General features: G+C 43.6%; 1 protein-coding gene across 12 annotated transcripts in view; it reads right to left on the reverse strand.

Moving 5' to 3' along the window:
- The window catches only part of LOC307176255 (uncharacterized protein), a 321,330-nt gene that overhangs the window by 179,445 nt on the left and 121,253 nt on the right, over positions 1–20,632 (reverse strand). For 11 of the 12 annotated variants that reach the window (XR_013824654.1, XR_013824655.1, XR_013824656.1 and 8 more), the window contains exon 3: positions 2,666–2,879. The gene's annotated coding sequence lies outside the window, so the exon portion shown is untranslated. Of the gene's footprint in view, positions 1–2,665; positions 2,880–14,185; positions 14,307–20,632 lie in introns of all 12 variants that reach the window. The other variant, XR_013824664.1, reaches the window with a different exon arrangement.

Consider the following 20,632-nt stretch of genomic DNA (forward strand, 5'->3'; position numbering starts at 1 on the left):
TTTGCTGTACACTTGAAATCACTTTGAAATCACTTTGCTGTACACTTGAAATCACTTTGAAATCACTTTGCTGTACACTTGAAACTAACACAACATTGTAAATCAACTATATTCCAATTTTTTTAAATGAACATTTAGCCCAGTGATCTCTCCTTTCCCTTCCAGACCATTTCCAGAGAACGTGTTACAGACACAAAGTGTCTGACAGAGATGAAGAAACGGTGGGATGCTTCTTCTTGGAGGTGAGTGTTTGGGTCCTTCCAGACCATTTCCAGAGAACGTGTTACAGACACAAAGTGCAAAGGGAGCTCTGACGGAGATGAAGAAACGGTGGGATGCTTCTTCTTGGAGGTGAGTGTTTGGGTATCACCACTGCACGAGGTGGAAACTAACCCAGAAAAGAAAAGAGCTGCTTGCAAAAGTGAAGCACATCTGACAATAAGTGACGGGGAAAATATTACATATGCAGATTCATCACCTATGAGGATGTGCTCAATCGTGTTGAAAAGAAAGATCACCAGTTATTAAGGTGAACTCGTTTTGGCTTACTCTGATCAAGAAATCCAAGCAAAATTCCATTCTGCTCTCAGGTTGGCTCACCTTCATGAGTTCTCTATGATTAACCCTAGCGATAAGTGACACACCGTCTCACCACTCCTCACCCCAGAGACACCATCACTGCCCTCTCCTCTAGACAACTCATCCTATACCTCTTCCACTTCCTCTCTCATAGAAGTGGTACCAAATTGTTCAAGACGTCTTTCAAAAATATGCAAAACCTTTGCTGTTCCATAACTGCCTACTGAATGCAAGATCAACTCTGTCATGGTCTTCCTTAGAGTCCTTGAGCACCAGCCTTGTGCTGGGAACTACGCCAGTTAGAGAATAAAGGGGTGAGTGGAGCCTGGTCCTTACCCTCAGAAGCAAAAATTCTGAGTGAGATGCAGAAGACAAGTCAACAGAGCATGTTAATATTGGGGAGAGATGCCTTATGGAAGAAAGTGCTGTTGCAGGCGGAGGAGGAAAGATTCCTCCTGACACTGTCATTGAGGATGACCTTGAGGACAAAGCACAGTAACCGACGGCCGTGTTGAGCACACCCCATAGTTTCCTGCCTTCCTGCCTCTGTTCACGGTGTTTCCTCTGCCCACGTTCCACCCCATTCCCTCCTTCCAGATAAAACCTTCCTAACATGGGTCAAGCAACAGCTCCTTCCGGGAATTTTCCCCAACACACCCAGCTGGAATTACAGATTTCCTCCTGAGGGATTGCTCACAGTGGGCTGCTGGGCGCTCTATTTAGCTGTCATTTTATTTTCTGTTCTTGTTAGAGCCACTTGTTTACATGTGTCCCCCAGCTCAGCTGTGGGCTCTTAGAGAGCAGACTCCATGCTTTATTCATCTCCTTAGTTCCCATAGCCCTAAGTACAATGCATTGCATCTAGTAGGCAATGGATAAACAGCGGCTAAATTGAATTGTATTCATAGTCAATCCTTGTTTAAAGAGAGCAGCTGAGGTTCACCCTTAGCGTGTAGAGAGGGAAGTACATGATAATGCCTTATCCTGGGCATCCCCAAACCTCAGACTTTCTGCTCAGGTCCAGGTGTACTTCCTTTCATCTTTCTTCCATGTATCAGCTCGTCTGCAGGCTCCACTCATTCGTACCTTTGAAATGTATACAACTGGGACTCTCTTTGTTCCATGTGTGGATTCTGTTCCCTCCTTTGCTTGTAACTATTCTACACTTTGATTTTCTCTTGTTTTTTCAAGCATCACTAAAAGTTACTTCTGTGTCTTGCCCGTTTCTTTTCTTACCTGTGTCAGGCTCCTCTTGTTGAGGACCCCTTGTTGAGGGGTTTGTTTCCCCTCTACAAAATAAAACTTTTCTTCCCCCAAACTGTACTTTGTCATCTTCTTTTCCCCTGGAAGCTAATCAGAGGAAGCAATATAACCCTCATCAATGCTCTCATCAGGGAGTTGATGATCCTCTGAAAAGGTTCTCTCCACGTGGTCCAGGGTGACCACTCAAAACTCCCCCTCTTCCTCCCCAGAATCTTTGGTCCATGCATCTCACCTCGGACAGCCAAAGGATCCTTGCTGACCAGTCTTAACACATAGATTCTGTTTGTGATCAGCTAACCCTCTATCTGCTCACAGATAAGGATTTTGCCTTAGTCTGTACCTTCTATCTAGACTCACAGCCTGGTTTCTACAAAAGAGCTGCCGTTTGTCACATGTTCCTGTAATTTGCTCTCATGAGTCAACCTCCTTAACATTCTTTGAAACTTCACCATTATCTTCATTTCCATTTCAAGTGCCTCACCTGGATGAACCGACAGCACCTCACCTCACTCAAGTCTTAACCTCTCTCCAACCCGTTCACTATGGTAACGGTCTCCTTTTGGACTATATTTGATTGCACTCCAAAAGTAAAAACTATTTCAGCGTGCTCTCTCACCTTCAATCTCTATCTATCTACCTACCTACCTATTCATCCATCTACCTAGCCACTACCTATAATTTATGAGTTGTATAATATAGATTTATCATTACCATTACTTAATATCTCAACACAAGACATACATTTCCATGAGGCTCACCATTAATGATTATGAATAGAATTCACATTCTGCTTTTCTCTTATTCAACAGAGTCACTTACTCACCCTTCCTGTGTATCAGGCAGCGGACTCTTGCACGGGGCAGGGGCTGAACTGGGTCTGATGACTAACTCAGAGCTGGTGGTAAGTCAGGCGCATTCATACACCTCCACCCCCGAGTCCTCCAGGCAGTGGATCAGAGCTGTTCCTCGCTTCCCGGGCATCTTCCTCCCCACGTGACCCCAGCAAAATGCAGCTGTGCTCCAGGGCTCCACGTAACCTACACAGGGAGACACTCGCTTAGACAACAACCCAGGAGGCTCACGGTCCTCAATTCACGGATTTCCACTTCCTGGGGAACCTAAAAACCAGTGGGATTTTTTTTTTTTTTTTTTGCTATATGCGGGCCTCTCACTGTTGCGGCCTCTCCCGTTGCGGAGCACAGGCTCCGGACGCGCAGGCTCAGCGGCCATGGCTCACGGGCCCAGCCGCTCCGCGGCATGTGGGATCCTCCCGGACCGGGGCACGAACCCGTGTCCCCTGCATCGGCAGGCGGACTCTCAACCACTGCGCCACCAGGGAAGCCCAAACCAGTGGGATTTGATGTGGACACAGGACTCTGTTAAAGCAGGATCCGCTCCGCGTTTCACTACAGTTGTTTCACTGACCCTGAGAATAAGGGATCTGGAAGAAGCCCTGGCATCACTGTATGGAAGACGCGACTGGGCTGCTTCTCCTCGGGCCCCTTCCTGAGGCTTTCTGCTCTTCCTCACCTCTCAGCCTTGGGGTGCCCCTGGGCTCTGACCCACTCGCTTCTCATCGCCCTCCCTCGTTAGCAGACCTCCTATATTCCCATGACTTCAAATGACATCTGTTTTTCAAGTTTTTTTTTTTTAATTAAGTGACATAAAGTGAAACGCATACATCTTAAGTGTACCGTTAGATGATTTTTGACAAACATATGGACTTGCATAACCAATATCCCAACCCCAAACAAGATACAAAATATTTCCGTCGCACCAGAAACTTCTTTTATATTCTCTTCCACTCAATTCCTGACCCTCCCCCAGAGACAGCCACTCCTCTGATTTCTGTCCTCCTAGATGAGTTTTGCCTATTTGTAAACTTCATACAAGTGGAATCATACAACACATCCTCTTTCCTGTCTGTCTTATTTTGATAAGCATAAAGTTTTCAAGATTCATCCTGTGTTGATGAGTGAATTAGTAGTTCCTTATTTTTCATTATGGACACGTGTTCCACTGTGCAAATATAGCACAATTGGGTTGCAGCTCAACTTGAAGGGAACTTAGAGGTTGTCACTCCCATCTTTACAACAGGAAAAAAACTGAACCATGAGAATCAGTGATTTCTGTTAGACCCATCAGAGAACTGAGGTTACGGGGAAACTACGGCCCTAAGATCTGGAGAGAGAGGTGAATGCAGAGTCTCATCTGAGAACAGAAGCATCTGAAGCCAGAAACTGGTGGGAACACTTGCATGGTAATTTTGACAAATCGGTGGAGGCTGAGGGGGAGTAGCCTGTGTCTTAGGGAGGCCACCACACCTTTGCAGGTTTTAGCTCCAGCAATCCTAGTGGGTCCTCACACTGCAGAGCTGAGAGAGGTTCCCTTGTGGCCCTGGCAGGTGGAAGAGAAGAGTAATCCTTGTGAAATGCCCCCAGCCCCTTATTCACAACAGAGTCCAGCCCTCCAGGGGAAAATATTTCACCAGCATTCTATCCCACCTTGGAGAAAAGCATTTGCAACCAAACATTTCTGGTACTAATTTCTGTAAGGCTGAGTTGCAAGGCCAGGCTGACCCTTCTCCAAAAAGACCTCTCTGGACCCCCATGGTGGGCACTAAGAATTCTTTCTCCAGCCCCTGGCCCAGCCCTGTCTTTGCAGATATGACACTATATTAAAAATATCTGCCCATATATTTGTCTTCTCTATCAGAATATGATCCTCAAGGCAGAGGCAGTGCCTTGTCCATCTTGGTGTCTCCAGGACCACAGCAGGACTTGCACTTGGAGAGCCCGCAGATCATTCCAGTGCGAGTGTGTGATAATTTGAGTTGAAAGACTGTCTTTGTAGTGAGGGGGAAATGAGCTCAAAATTCTTCTTCAATTTAGGAACTCATGATGTTTCACAGAAATTCGGTTCTGTAACTTGGTCCCGTGTGTATAAGTCTCCTCACCACCTAAAGGTATGAGTCTTCATGCTTCCTTCCTTCTGTCCCATTTATTTCGTATTATCTATCACTCTCCTAGGCACGGCAATGACTTCTAAAGCTTGAGCTTTCAGGTGCCGAGGGCAAGAGCAGGAAGTTCACAAAGCAAAAATACAAATGGATAATAATTCTATAAAAATATTTAACCACACTAATTATAAAAAGCTGCACTCGTACAATAACACTAAAATATCACTTCTTCCTTCAATTATCAAAGTCTTTTTAAGTGAATGTTCCCAGCTGCTGATATTCAGCAAAACACAATCTCCAAAGTACTAATACGTCAATGCCCGCAATGACCCCGTTACATAGATGTGACCTCTATTTCACATTCAGGGAAATGAGTCTCCAGGAAGATAAAGCCTCTGACTGTTTAAACTGTCCATCCCCAATCCCAAACCCTCTTCATCTCTTAAGACTATTTCCAGGTATCATCTCTTTCAGGAAACCTTCTAGGATAGAGAATCTTAAGCTGGCACACTCCATAATCTCCTGTGTATAGCCCTCCACCTCCGAACTTGCACAGCATTTCACATGCATTTGTTTAACGATCTTCCTCTCCTTTCATGATCATCATGAAAATACTGACTGCTTCGGTTAATCTCTGTACACCCTCCTCCCATCCTCTGCCGCCGCCATACCATGAACTAGCCAGCCTCAGTGAACGTGCGTTAAATTAAAGACTGAAAGATGGTGAGCCAGATCTGAACCTTTCCCTTTCTGCCCTCAAAATCCAGGCTCTTTCTATTATAAGACACAATGCAGCCTTGCTGAATTTATTGATGTCTAGCTGCTGATGGGCTTGGATATACAGCCTACAGGGCAGGCGAGCCAAGATTCCTCTCCTTTGCCTGGTATGTATGATACACCCTGCCTGAAAAACAGCTTGCTTCACCTTTCTTTGGTAGACAAAATTTCAGCAATAAACATCGTATTCTGTAGGGAATGAGCATCCTCCTGGAAACCCACCTGGCCTTTAACTGCCAGGCAACGAGAGAGAGAGGCTTTTCTTTCCTTTTTTTTTTTTTAACATCTTTATTGGGGTATAATTGCTTTACAATGGTGTGTTACTTTCACGAAGTGAATCAGCTATACACGTATACATATATCCCCATATCCCCCCACTCTTGCATCTCCCTCCCACCCTCCCTATCCCACCCCTCTAGGTGGTCACAGAGCACCGAGCTGAGCTCCCTGTGCTATGCAGCTGCTTCCCACTAGCTATCTATTTAACATTTGGTAGTGTATATATGTCCATGCCACTCTCTCACTTCGTTCCAGCTTACCCTTCCCCCTCCCCGTGTCCTCAAGTCCATTCTCTACATCTGTGTCTTTATTCCTGTCCTGCCCCGAGGTTCTTCAGAAAAAAAAAAAAACAGTTTTTGTTTTGTTTTGTTTTTTTAGATTCCATATATACCTGTTAGCATACGGTATTTGTTTTTCTCTTTCTGACTTACTTCACTCTGTATGACAGACTCTAGGTCCATCCACCTCACTACAAATAACTCAATTTCGTTTCTTTTTATGGCTGAGTAATATTCCATTGTATATATGTGCCACATCTCCTTTATCCATTCCTCTGTCGATGGACACTTAGGTTGCTTTCATGTCCTGGCTATTGTAAATAGTGCTGCAATGAACATTGTAGTACATGACACTTTTTGAATTATGGTTTTTTCAGGGTATATGCCCAGTAGTGGGATTGCTGGGTCATTTGGTAGTTCTATTTTTACTTTTTTAAGGAACCTCTATACTGTTCTCCATAGTGGCTGTATCAATTTACATTCCCACCAACAGTACAAGAGCGTTCCCTTTTCTCCACACCCTCTCCAGCATTTATTATTTTTAGACATTTTGATGAGGCCATTCTGACTGGTCAGAGGTGATACCTCATTATAGTTTTGATTTGCATTTCTCTAATGATTAGTGATGTTGAGCATCCTCTCATGTGTTTGTTGGCAATCTGTGTATCTTCTTTGGAGAAATGTCTATTTATGTCTTCTGCCCATTTTTGGATGGGGTTGTTTGTTTCCTGATATTGAGCTGCATGAGCTGCTTATATATTTTGGAGATTAATCCTTTTTCAGTTGCTTCACTTGCAAATATTTTCTCCCATTCTGAGTGTTGTCTTTTCATCTTGTTTATGGTTTCCTTTGCTGTGCAAGAGCTTTTAAGTTTCATTAGGTCCCATTTGTTTATTTTTGTTTTTATTTCCCTTTCTCTAGGAGGTGGGTCAAAAACGATCTTGCTGTGATTTATGTCATACAGTGTTCTGCTTATGTTCTCCTCTAAGAGTTTTATAGTGTCTGGCCTTACATTTAGGTCTTTAATCCATTTTGAGTTTATTTTTCTGTATGGTGTTAGTGAGTGCTCTAATTTCATTCTTTTACATGTAGCTGCCCAGTTTTCCCAGCACCACTTATTGAAGAGGCTGTCTTTTCTCCATTGCATATTCTTGCCTCCTTTATAAAAGATAAGGTGACCATATGTGCATGGGTTTATCTCTGTGCTTTCTATCCTGTTCCATTGATCTCTATTTCTGTTTTTTGTGCCAGAACCATACTGTCTTGATGACTGTAGCTTTGTAGTACAGTCTGAAGTCAGGGAGCCTGATTCCTCCAGCTCCATTTTTCTTTCTCAAGATTGCTTTGGCTTATTTGGGGTCTTTTGTGTTTCCATACAAATTGTGGATTTTTTTGTTCTAGTTCTGTGAAAAATGCCGTTCGTAGTTTGATAGGCATTGCATTGAATCTGTAGATTGCTTTGGGTAGTAGAGTCATTTTCACAATGTTGATTTTTCCAACCCAAGAACATGGTATATCTCTCCATTTGTTTGTATCATCTTTAATTTCTTTCATCACTGTCATATAGTTTTCTACATATAGGTCTTTTGTCTCCTTAGGTAGGTTTATTCCTAGGTATTTTATTCTTTTTGTTGCAATGGTAAATGGAAGCGTTTCCTTAAGTTCTCTTTCAGATTTCATCGTTAGTGTACAGGAATGCAAGAGATTTCTGTGCATTAATTTTGTATCCTGCTACTTTACCAAATTCATTGATTAGCTCTAGTAGTTTTCTGGTAGCATCTTTAGGATCCTCTATGTATAGTATCATGTCATCTGCAAACAGTGACAGCTTTACTTCTTCTTTTCCAATTTGGATTCCTTTTACTTCTTTTTCTTCTCTGATTGCTATGGCTAAAACATCCAAAACTACGTTGAATAATAGTGGTGAGGAGAGTGGGCAACTTTGTCTTGTTCCTGATCTTAGTGGAAATGGTTTAAGTTTGTCACCATTGAGAACGATGTTGGCTGTGGGTTTGTCATATATGGTGTTTATTATGTTGAGGTAAGTTCCCTGTATTCCTACTTTCTGGAGGGATTTTATCATAAATGGGTATTGAATTTTGTCGAAAGCTTTTTCTGCGTCTATTGAGATTAGTAAATGTTTTTTATTCTTCAATTTGTTAATATGGTGTATCACACTGATTGCTTTGTGTATATTGAAGAATCCTTGCATTTCTGGGATAAACCCCACTTGATCATGATGTATGATCCTTTTACTGTGCTGTTGGATTCTGTTTGCTTGTATTTTGTTGTGGATTTCTACATCTATGTTCATCAGTGATATTGGCCTGTAGTTTTCTTTTTTTGTGGCTTCTTTGTGTGGTTTTGGTATCAGGGTGGTGGTGGCTTCATAGAATGAGTTTGGGAGTGTTCCTCACTCTGCTATCTTTTGGAAGAGTTTGAGAAGGGTAGGTGTTAACTCTTCTCTAAATGTTTGATAGAATTCTCCTGGGAAGCCATCTGGTCCTGGGCTTTTGTTTGTTGGAAGATTTTTAATCACAGTCTCAATTTCAGTGCTTGTGATTGGTCTGCTTATATTTTCTATTTCTTCCTGGTTCAGTCTCAGAAGGTTGTGCTTTTCTAAGAATTTGTCCGTTTCTTCCAGGTTGTCCATTTTATTGGCATATAGTTGCTTGCAGTAATCTCTCATGATCCTTTGTATTTCTGCAGTGTCAATTGTTACTTCTCCTTTTCCATTTCTAATTCTATTGATCTGAGTCTTTTCCCTTTTTTTCTTGATGAGTCTGGCTAATAGTTTATCAACTTTGTTTATCTTCACAATGCACCAGCTTTTAGTTTTATTGAACTTTGCTATTGTTTCCTCCATTTCTTTTTCAATTATTTCTGACCTGATCTTTATGATTTCTTTCCTTCTGCTAACTTTGGGGTTTTTTGGTTCTTCTTTCTCTAATTGCTTTAGGTGCAAGGTTACGTTGTTTATTTGAGATGTTTCTTGTTTCTTGAGGTAGGATTGTGTTGCTATAAACTTCCCTCTTAGAACTCCTTTTGCTACATCCCATAGTTTTGGGTTGTTGTGTTTTCATTGTCATTTGTTTCTAGGTGTTTTTTGATTTCCTCTTTAATTTCTTCAGTGATCTCTTGGTTATTTAGTAGTGTATTGTTTAGCGTCCATGTGTTTGTATTTTTTACAGTTTTTTTCCCTGTAATTGATATCTAGTATTATAGTTTTGTGGTCAGAAAATATTCTTGATATGATTTCAATTTTCTTAAATTTACCAAGGCTTGATTTGTGACTCAAGATATGATCTATCCTAGAGAATGTTCCATGAGCACTTGAAAAGAAAGTGTATTCTGTTGTTTTTGGATGGAATGTTCTTTAAATATCAATTAAGTCCATGTTGTTTAATGTGTCATTTAAAGCTTGTGTTTCCTTATTTATTTTCATTTTGGATGATCTGTCCATTGGTGAAGTGGGGTGCTAAAGTCCCCTACTTTGATTGTGTTACTGTCAATTTCCGCTTTTATGGCTGTTAGCATTTGCCTTATGTATTGAGGTGCTCGTATGTTGGGTGCATAAATATTTACAATTGTTATATCTTCTTCTTGGATTGATCCCTTGATAATTATGTAGTGTCTTTCTTTGTCTCTTGTAATAGTCTTTATTTTAAAGTCTATTCTGTCTGATATGAAAATTGCTACTCCAGCTTTCTTTTGATTTCCATTAGCATGGAATATCGTTGTCCATCCCCTCACTTTCAGTCTGTACGTGTCCCTAGGTCTAAAGGGGTCTCTTGTAGGCAGCATATATATGGGTCTTGTTTTTGTATCCATTCAGCCAGTCTATGCCTTTTGGTTGGAGCATTTAATCCATTTACATTTAAGGTAATTATCAATATGTATGCTCCTATTACCATTTTCTTAATTGTTTTGTATTTCTTATCGTAGGTCTTTTCCTTCTCTTGTGTTTCCTTCCTAAAGAAGTTCCTTTAGCATTTGTTGTAAAGCTGGTGTGGTGGTGAATTCTCTTAGCTTTTGCTTGGCTGTAAAGTTTTTAACTTCTCTGTCAAATCTGAATGAGATCCTTGCTGGGTAGAGTCATCTTGGTTGTAGGTTTTTCCCTTTCATCACTTTAAATATGTCCTGTCACACCCTTCTGGCTTGTAGAGTTTCTGCTGAAAGATTAGCTGTTCACCTTATGGGGATTCCCTTGTATGCTATTTGTTGTTTTTCCCTGGCTGCTTTTAATATTTTTTCTTTGTATTTGACTTTTGATAGTTTGATTAATATGTGTCTTGGCATGCTTCTCCTTGGATTTATCCTGTATGGGACTGTCTGCACTTCCTGGATTTGACTATTTCCTTTCCCATATTAGGGAAGTTTTCAACTATAATCTCTTCAAATATTTTCTCAGTCCCTTTCTTTTTCTCTTCTTCTTCTGGGACCCCTATAATTCGAATGTTGGTGCATTTAATGTTGTCCCAGAGGTCTCTGAGACTGTCCTCCATTCTTTTCATTCTTTTTTCTTATTCTGCTCTGCGGTAGTTATTTCCACTATTTTATCTTCCAGGTCACTTATCCTTTCTTCTGCCTCAGTTATTCTGCTATTGATTCCTTCTGGAGAATTTTTCATTTCATTTATTGTGTTGTTCATCATTGTTCGTTTGCTCTTTAGTTCTTCTAGGTCCTCGTTAAACGTTTCTCGTATTTTCTCCCTTTTATTTCCAAGATTTTGGAACATCTTTACTATCTTTACTCTGAATTCTTTTTCAGGTAGACTGCCTATTTCCTATTCATTTGTTTGGTCTGGTGGGTTTTTACCTTGCTCCTTCATCTGCTGTGTATTTCTCTGTCTTCTCATTTTGCTTAACTTACTGTTTGTGGTCTCCTTTTCGCAGCCTGCAGGTTCGTAGTTCCCACTGTTTTTGGTGTCTGCCCCCAGTGGCAAAGGTAGTACAGTGGGTTGTTTAGGCTTCCTGGTGGAAGGGACTGGTGCCTGTGTTCTGATGGATGAGGCTGGATCTTGTCTTTCTGGTGGGCAGGACCACTTCCGGTGGTGTGTTTTTTGGGGTGTCTGTGAACTTATTATGATTTTACGCAGCCTCTCTGCTAATGGGTGGGGTTGTGTTCCTGTCTTGCTAGTTGTTTGGCCTGGGGTGTAGAGCACTGGAGCTTGCTGGTCGTTGAGTGGAGCTGGGTCTTAGTGTTAAGATGGAGATCTCTAGGAGAGCTCTCACCAACTGATATTACTAAGGGCCAGGAGGTCTCTGGTGCACCAATGTCCTGATCTCGGCTCTCCACCTCAGAGGCTCAGGCCTGACACCTGGCCAGAGCACCAAGACCATGTCAACCACATGGCCAGGTATGCAGGGAGTTTCTTGCCTTTTGGGAAGTCTGAGGTCTTCTGCCAGCATTCAGTAGGTGTTCTGTAGGAGTTGTTCCACATGTCGATGTATTTGTGGGGAGGAAGGTGATCTCCACGTCTTACTCCTCTGCCATCTTGAAGGTCCTCCCCAAGAGAGGCTGTTTCTTAACACACACTTCAGTCACTATAATTGGCACCTTACTCCTATTCTCTCCTTCTTTCTGCAGAGTCCAGGCTCCCCTGATAAGTGAACTCTAAAATGAACAATCTCTTGAGTCTTTTTAATGCTCCAGGCAAATAGGCTATTTTACCTGCTTTATCACTTTGAACCTCAAACTAATTCTGCAAGGCAGACTTTAGAATATTATTCAATATTTTTTTTCAGCTGAGAAAATTGTGGTTCAGAGATGTAAGAAACTTGGTTCAGGGTCATCCAGAGAGGAAGAGACTCAGAGTTTTAATGGGGTCTGTCTGACTCCTAACCACAATGCCATATTCCAGTCTAGGCCTCCTGCCTTTCCCTTTATGTTTTGTGACTCCATCCTGCCACTGGTGGCCCGACCCACTGACACCGTGGATCTGCAGTGAAAATGTTGTATGCCCCCACTTCCAAATCCAGTCACTCATTCCGTTCTGCTGCCGAGTGACAGCGACCTCTGCCCCCTTGGAACAGCACCCCACCCCCTGTCCACCCAGTTACAACTTTTCTGGGCCTCTTCTTTCTCCAGATTCAGCACAATCAAATTTTTCCATTATATTAGCTGGCTACAGGTCAGCACCTCTCTCAAATTGAAATTTATTATAGATAGCCCGCACACCACTTTATTTTTCTTCCTCTGTGTGTACCTTTCCGAAAATAGAGATGCTTTATTTCTCTACCTTCTCATCTTCTCGAGCAGCTCAGGTGGACGAGTGGAACCACAGCCATGATTTCTCCTGTAGTTTCTTCCAGCCAGTGTCTTCCTCACGGTGATTGTTATTCAGCTGAATTTTAAAATCCCAGATGGAAGTAAATACATGCCAGGCGGCAGGCAATTTCCCGGGAAGAAAGAAAGGGAGGCTGCCAGGCAGATGAGACAGTTATACTAAATTTAATTCCCTAGGACACCTACAGGGGAAGGAGGGAAGGAAAGACGAGGAATTGTTTACGGAGCACCTACTATGTGTCTGGCCAGTGCTAGGTTCTTCACAACCCACCGTGAGATATTTTCTACACCTTTAAAACTGAGGGATATGTGGGGTAGACAGGGATTTATCAGAAACTAAGCTCATTACAGATCATGCATACCCATTAGGGAAATCTGAAATACTTTCTGCAGTCCTGGGGAGCCAACCAGTCACCAACACCAACAGGTCCCACCCTAAGACTTGAGTCTCCAAATCTCAAGACAGCACCGGGAAGTGCATCAACAGCCTGCGGCCAGAGGCAGGCGTGTCTGAAGAGCGTGGGTCTTGGACTTGGGGACCATTCAGCTCCACCCAGCCCTTTCGGCTCAGCCTCTAAGGTGAGGCGCCATCTCCTGTCCTAGGGGACCAGTTGGGCTCCCTGTTTAGAATTTGAACCCATTGCTTACTAATCTGACTTCCCCTGAAAACTCCCATGTTTCACTGCAGAATATAAATGGGTTTGATTATAGGATTCTGCCCCAGACAGCACTCAGTGATGCATACTACCCAGTATGTGCATAGCGTTACCTCTCTAAGATCCAGAAAACTGAATTCTTAAAGATGTCCCCCTCAAAGGATACAGGTAAGAGACTGCAGGAAAACAAGGTAATCGCCCCAGACCTGCTGGGGGGAAGGAGTTGAAGGAGGGACGTGCAGGCTGACCGGCCTCTGGTTTAGACCTTCATACCCCCATCTCCAAACTCCCAGGGCTGAGGGGTTACCACCTAGGAGACCATCCCCAACTGCTTCTTCTCGCAGGTCTAGAATGAAACTCTGACCTGAAAAGTGCCTGAGGGAGGATAGGAGGGAAAACCGAAGTGCTTGTGGTCCTGGTAATCATGCTAATCATATAATCCTTCCATGCGACTGCCTAACTTATTCTCTCCAACTGTGTTTTACACTAGTTTCCTTGTTTCCTTCTCTTCTCTTCTCTGTTTCCTTCCCACCATCACACAATGTCCCAAACACTTCATCATGCTTTTCCCACATTGTATTCCTGAGGGTCCCGCAGGTAACACAGGACACATTCAAATTAGGAGAATTTTAGGGGAGTTTAATAACAGGTCTATTTACAGAGGTGAAGGCAGGACATGGGCAGACCACAAGGGCAGTGCATTGCTCTGGGCTTGTAACCACCCACTGGCCTGCAGGGGTTAGGGAAAGGAAGGATTATCAACATCCAGAAGGAGATAGTCTAATGGAAAAGGACCCCTTGGCCTTCCTTCTAGAGATACAGCCTGAGTGAGGAGTGAACCTCCAGCAAGAATGAAGATATACCCTGACTCGACTTTCATTCCTCCCATGTCCTACTGGGGTTCCCACTGGCTGAACCCACTACGTGTTATCTGATCTAATCCCTACAGGTCAGCTTCCGGGGGCAGCAAGGAAATTAGTAAGCAAGACTGGAGACCGATGACATTACCCAGAAGCCTGGTCCTCACCCAAATCACTGAGGAAGGAAAGAGGTGGCTCACAGGAAGCAGTGCAGGGCAGAAGACATTTAAAGATAATTAAACGTACTTGTAATCACCGGTTTTACTTGTTGGTTTCTGGCAGCTGCAGAGGAGCAAAGAGTGTTTCTGCTCATCTTCTCATCAGTAGGGCCCAGCCCCAAACCTGGGATGTGGCCCGTGCTCAGCAACTTGTAGAAGAAAAAGAGTAAAGGTACAGGGTGACCGAAGCGAGCCACAGGTGCTTTCAGGTCTAATGGTTATGTTTTGTTTTTGTTTTTGCTGTTTTTTTGTTCTGAGCATTTGGACTGGATGATCTCTAAATCCCACAAGAACACAGGGCATCCTTGTGGCCATGACAGTACCATCGTTTCATTCATCTTTGTCAACGAACTTGAAAAATGCCCATGGTTGTTATTCAGGCCCTGGGTATTCCGGTTGGCCTACAAAGACCCCAACAGGAACTGGAGAATCAGGCGAAGTTAACAAGTGAGCCCAGATCTTCCACTGCCGAAAGCCCTCCCAGTTGAATAGGTCATTCATGCCTTTGTTAATTCACGGCTCCCTTATCCCATCTGTCCTGCTATGGCCTCCATGGCCAAATTTCCAGCTATTCAGAAAACCACAGCTGCCTCGGCTGCCTGAGCATGATGATTTCTCGAGAAGCCAAGCATATTATATGAGAAAGAGACTGTTGGATTAATCTCATCTGGGGCTTTCTCAGTTTACAAAAAAATGCTCTGTGCATACACCTAGTACGGAGGAAGGAACTAGCATTTATTAAGCACCTGTTCTGCTGTCTCATTTAATCCCTGCAAGAGCCCTTAGACCATGAATCCCCTGCTGTGTAAGGAGGAGAGGAGACGTGCCCGGTCTAGATGGGACCCCAAGCAAGGAGGTCACTGTCACTGTCTCCCAGAAAATCAGTGGCAGAGCAAGGGGATAAGAAGTCCAGCCTTCCTGATCCCAATCTAGCATTGTTTCTGGAAGCATTTGTCAAATGATTACTATATTCAGCTTCCACACTTTTTTTTTTTTTTTTTTTTGCACCACGTGGGCCTCTCACTGTTGTGGCCTCTCCCGTTGTGGAGCACAGGCTCCAGATGCGCAGTCTCAGCGGCCACGGCTAACGGGCCCAGCCGCTCCGCGGCATGTGGGATCTTCCCGGCGAGGCACGAACCTGTGTCCCCTGCATCGGCAGGCGGACTCTCAACCACTGTGCCCTCCACACATCTTTTGGGCCAATTTCAGTGTGTTGAGCATGGCTCCTTGAACCAAAGACAGCTCAGAAACCTCCGTTCTTGCTGCTTCGTAGCTAATAACGTCTATTACACATGCTATAATAGTGATGATAGTAATAATATTAGTATTGGTAATTTAATTTAATAGTAATAATAATAATAATAGGAGGCAATGTTCTGGCACAGTTACTCTGTGCTTGGCCCTGTAGGAAGAACTTTACGTAAATCAACTCCTTTACATCTTATGATAACCTTCTGCCTTAGGGATGAATATTATCCTTGTTTTACCAATGAGGAAACTAAGACATCAGAGAAGTTAAATCACTTGGTTGATGTGGGACAGGGAGTAAGTGGGGAAGCTGAGATTCAACAGACTCTGATTCCAGAGTCCCCGTACTTTCCCAGTCTTATCTGCAAATACCAGCAGGGAATGTAGGGCAGTGTTTTAATAGGAGTATTTTATAGGCAAGGACCATGAGGCTGGAGAGTGGAAGTGACTTGCTGATAAACGGTGTACTGTGTCAGTGGTTAATGAAAGGGCCTAACCTATCTGCAGAGTCAGGATTCTTTCCCAGGTCCAGCATCCTGAGAATATGTGTCCATATGGGTACTTGCAGAAATTAAATGAGATAACGGACATGGAAGCATAGAGTAAGGAACAGTTCCTCAGCTATTACTGGTTCTTTGCATTTTTAAAATTCTGTCCTTCAATGCCTGAAGTCCTTTTAGAAGGTGGTAGAGCCAGGACTCAAACATAGTTTTCCTGACTCAGTCCTAATGCTCTGATATCTATATATCTATAGACCTCAGGCTTGGCCATATGACTTTTGGGAGTAATGAAAATGTAAGCAGAAGTAACAAGTATAACTTCTAGTAAGTAGGAGTTCTAATGTAAGAGGGGAGTTGCCTCAAGACCACAGTATTAGGCTACTTGGGCTGCCATCACAAAATACCATAGACTGGGTGACTTCACAACAGAAATGTGTTTTCTCACACTTCTAGAGGCTAGAGGTCCAAGATCAAGGTGTCAGCATGGTAGAGTTCTGTTGAGACCTCTCTTCCTGGCTTGCAAAGTGCCACTTTCTCCTTGTGTCCACACATGGCAGAGAAAAAGAGAGAGAAAAAGCTCTCTGGTGTATCTTCTTATAAGGGCACTAATTTCATCATGAGGGCCCCACCCACATGACCTCATCTAAACCTAACTATCTCCCAAATACCACTACATTGGGGCTTAGGGCTTTAGTATATGAATTTGGAAGGAACAGAATTCAGTCCATAGCAGCCAACAATTGTCCAGAAAGAGGCTCTCCCTAAGCCTGGGACCAGAAGCGAAGACCTTGTGGAACAGAGACACAGCTGACTCATGACGGACAAGTATCTTGGTACTTGTAAGCCACTGAAGCTTTGGGGCCATTTGTTACTGCAGCATGCCCTGGCCCATCCTGACTAAAAGACCACCCTACTCCCTGACATCTACTCAGATGAGTTTGCTCCATGGATGAATAGAAAATTCACCCTTTGTCTAGACAGACAGATTTTAAAGAGGGGAGAGAAGAGACTGAGTTGGACAAGTTCAGTATTTTTTCCCCAGATTTGCTCATCAGTTAAGTTACTTCTGCTTCAGTCTTGAATTGTTCATATTCAATATTTTCCTCTTTGGGGAAGAGGAGTAAAAGTTCCCTTCTTACTATGAAAATCTATTCAGTGGCAAATAAAGTTAACCTATTTTCACACAGGTCTGGGCTGTGCAGGACATTAATACTAAGCACAGGAGTGACAGGAGATTTTTAAAGAGCCACACAAGAGCTGTGATTTTTGTATTCCAATTTGGAACCCAGAGTTTAGAGTGTTCTAAAACATCCTATCCTTAGCATTGATTCCCTCTGCTCCACATTTGTTCACTTCTTGGTTGACTCTGCCATAAGGTCCTTTAAAGGATGGTAGCAGGTCTAATTCAGATGGTGTTTCTCACACGACCTTCTACCCTTCCAGCCAAGGTCAGCTCTTGGCAATAGTAGGTCCTCAGTAAATCATTGTTTGTAATGTCTTTGCAACTGGAGATGTGCCCTCAGCCCCTTCCCTCTGCACTTTGTGCTTCTCTGAAACAAATTCCAAGTCCTAGGGAATGCCTACCAAGAGCCCCAGGGCCCATGAAAAGGCATCATCCAACCCCTTTGCTATGGCATTGTTCATTTATGACAATTCTGAATCTCTTCTCGTGTTTCTCCCTCATGGCTAGGGATCCACCTGCTCACTGTCGCATCTGCTCCTGCCAAATCCCATCCCCAGGGAATGCGCTTGGCTCTTTGGCAGTACTAGCTCTAATCCTCCTGCCAAGAACAGAGGAAGGTAAATGACACAGTGCACAGATGAAATAAAGCCGAACTACAGAAATCACGCTGTATTTTTTTAGACGCAGATTTTTAAAATTAGGCAAGTCAGGAAAGATCTTACGTAACATTTGGCCCAACCTTCTAACTTTCCACACTGAGAAAAATAAGACTGAAAGACTTTGTGGGATTGGGTCATGGTTACCCTATGAGGAGAGTCATGTCTCTTTCAACTTTGCCCTGCTGAGCACTGATTAATTAGAGCGCTGTGCGTCTCAGACATGTTCTCATGCTATAAAGATGCAAGTAAATATCTGAATTCACCTCAACAGTGAGCATTCTGAACATCTCAGTTAACGAATATTTCCCTTAATGTCAGGTCACCTAGTCAAGCAGAGAGAAGCCTCCATAATCGTATTGGCCAGTTCCTTTGTCTCTCTCTTCCTCTCTCTCCCCTCCCCCCACTGATTCTATTGATTCTGTTTCCCTGGAGAAGCCAAACTAATACAATACCTCAATTAATGAGGTAATGGTGTAGCCTGACACCCAGTTAATGAGGTTGTCATCAAGTGATACCTTCCTCTCCTCCATCCCTACGGCCTCTGTCAAACTTTAGATCTTCGTTTTCTCTCCCCTGGATACCTGCGACTACTTATTAATGTTCTCCCTGCTTCCTTTCCTATCCTTTTCAAAACCATCTTCCTCATTATTATAAGAGTCACTTGTCGAGGAGACCATCTGCCTAACTTTTTTTCCTTCTAAAAACCCATGAATGATGATAATACGGCCACACTAGGTTAAAAGCACGATTCTAAATGTTTTATGTAATTCAACTCATTACATTCTCCCAGCCACACTATGACGTGGATACTTTCAGCACTCCCATGCAGATGAGGAAATCAAGGCAGAGAGTGGTTAAGCATCGTGTCCAAAAACACACAGTGGCGGAATGAGGCTACAAGCCCTGGTAGCCATAGCCGAGGCCATGTTCTTAACCTCCATATTGTAATACATCTCACTTCCCTTTGCCATCAGGAAAAACCCCATATTCCTTGGCATGCAGGTCTTCATGACATTGCCTTAGGGCTGCCACAATGAACAATTCCAAGAGTATCATTCACAGCCTAGCGCACCTTGCCAGCCTCTGGAATTCTCATGATTCAGTAACTGAAACTCCTGCATATTATACATACCATTCTCATGAAAGGACTTAAAATTCCCAATCATACCATGCAAGTTCCAACCTCACTTCCTTGGCACAGGCACCTGACACCATCTGGAATGTCATTTCCATCCCCCCCGGGCCGCTTGGAAACTCCCTCTTTTGAGTCTCCACTCTTCTTACCTCTTTTGTAATTCCTCCTCTGAGACCCCTGGGCCCTGGGCGAAGCCTCCATGTGGCCCCAGAGGCCTGAGCTCTCTCTATCATAGAGCTATCCAACTGAACTGGAGTGATGCATTTCATACTTCTTCCTCTCTTAGGGCTATAGCTTGTATAGAATCTTGTAGACCTTAATATTTACTAACTCAATAAACTGAATATATGGCTAAATGAGTGACTTATTGGGTTTATTGAAACAAAGAGAGTGTTAGAGGATCCAGAAGATTCACAAGAACCACAGGGGCAAGAATGGCCTCCTTCGTGGATACAGACACAGGGCGAAGTCCTCAGGAGTACGAGCCTATTGATCAGTTAAAGCCTACAGTTCCACCATCAGCGTTTGACTCTTTTAGCTTAAAGTCATAACCGACCTAAGAAGCAAGTCCAGGAAAGGGTCAGAATCAGCGGAGAGACAAGAGGGCTGAGACACTGGATTAGTGAGTCATTTTTCTGAGTGCGTCAGATGAAGACCTGGAGGGAGCAGCCCCAGCCCAACAGCCGATGATTTTCTGATGACCTCCCTTCCCGCAGACACAGCCCTCCCCCATGCGCTCCCCCCAGGCCATCTCAATCTTTTACTTTGTGAGGTTAACAGAGGTAGTGAGTCGAAGACTCCAACACAAGCCCTGGTTGGGCCATTGCCAAGCTGTGCATGTGTCCCTGGGCGAGTTGCTTTCACTGCCGTGTATCATGTTCTTCCTCCAGGCCAGGCCCTCTGCTCAAAACTTTAAAGCTAGTGTTTCTGGTTTTCTTAACTCTGTGAAGGAGGTAGGTCTTTACCATTTTACACATGAGGATACAGGGGTCCAGGACCACAGAAGGACATGGCCAAGGCCACAGGACCAGCAAGTGGACAGATGGAAACCCCAACGTGGGTCAGCTCACCCCGACTCCCTGCTCTGCCTGGGCTCCCGTGAGCCTCAGTTTGTTCATCTGTAAAATGAAGGGGTTGGGATGATTGCCTTGCCAGCTCTTTCGTTTTATGACTTGATATTCAGTCATGATCGGGGCAGGTTTCAAATTATTTCAGAGACCTAAGCGTCTGCCAAATCATAATCAAACTGGCTGTCTAGTTGGAAGTCCAATGAACAATACTGTGTCCATGCTTGAGGACAAGCCCTACGTCCAAGCCCTGCTTGAGGATGGCGACGGCGTGTTTCCAGGGATTTCTGGAGCCCATCGGGGGACTGGCCCCAAGTCATGTCATTCCTCACGCTGCACGCAAGGAGACACCAACCTTTCAAAACACATCAGCACGTTCCTTTTTGCTGCCATCAAATCCTCTGCTCGATGACTCAATCACGGTGATTTATTTTAATTGAGAAGTCTACCAGTCACCCTTTGCCAAAGCATCTGGCCATCTCCTATTTGATTTCCTACCAGAAAATGCCCAGCTAGCCAGCAACAATTAAACGGGCCGCCGAAAGGGAGGGGGAGAGCTGTAAAAGGCCATTTGGCTTCAGTCTGACATTTAAGAAGATCCTCAAATTTAGATTTTAAACTTTTTTTTCCCAAATGACAATATAAAAAGCGTTGCATGGATTTTTGTAGCAGTTTTTAAAGTG

The sequence above is a fragment of the Stenella coeruleoalba genome (genome assembly GCF_951394435.1).
Source record: "Stenella coeruleoalba genome assembly, chromosome: 17".
Lineage (NCBI taxonomy): Eukaryota > Metazoa > Chordata > Mammalia > Artiodactyla > Delphinidae > Stenella > Stenella coeruleoalba.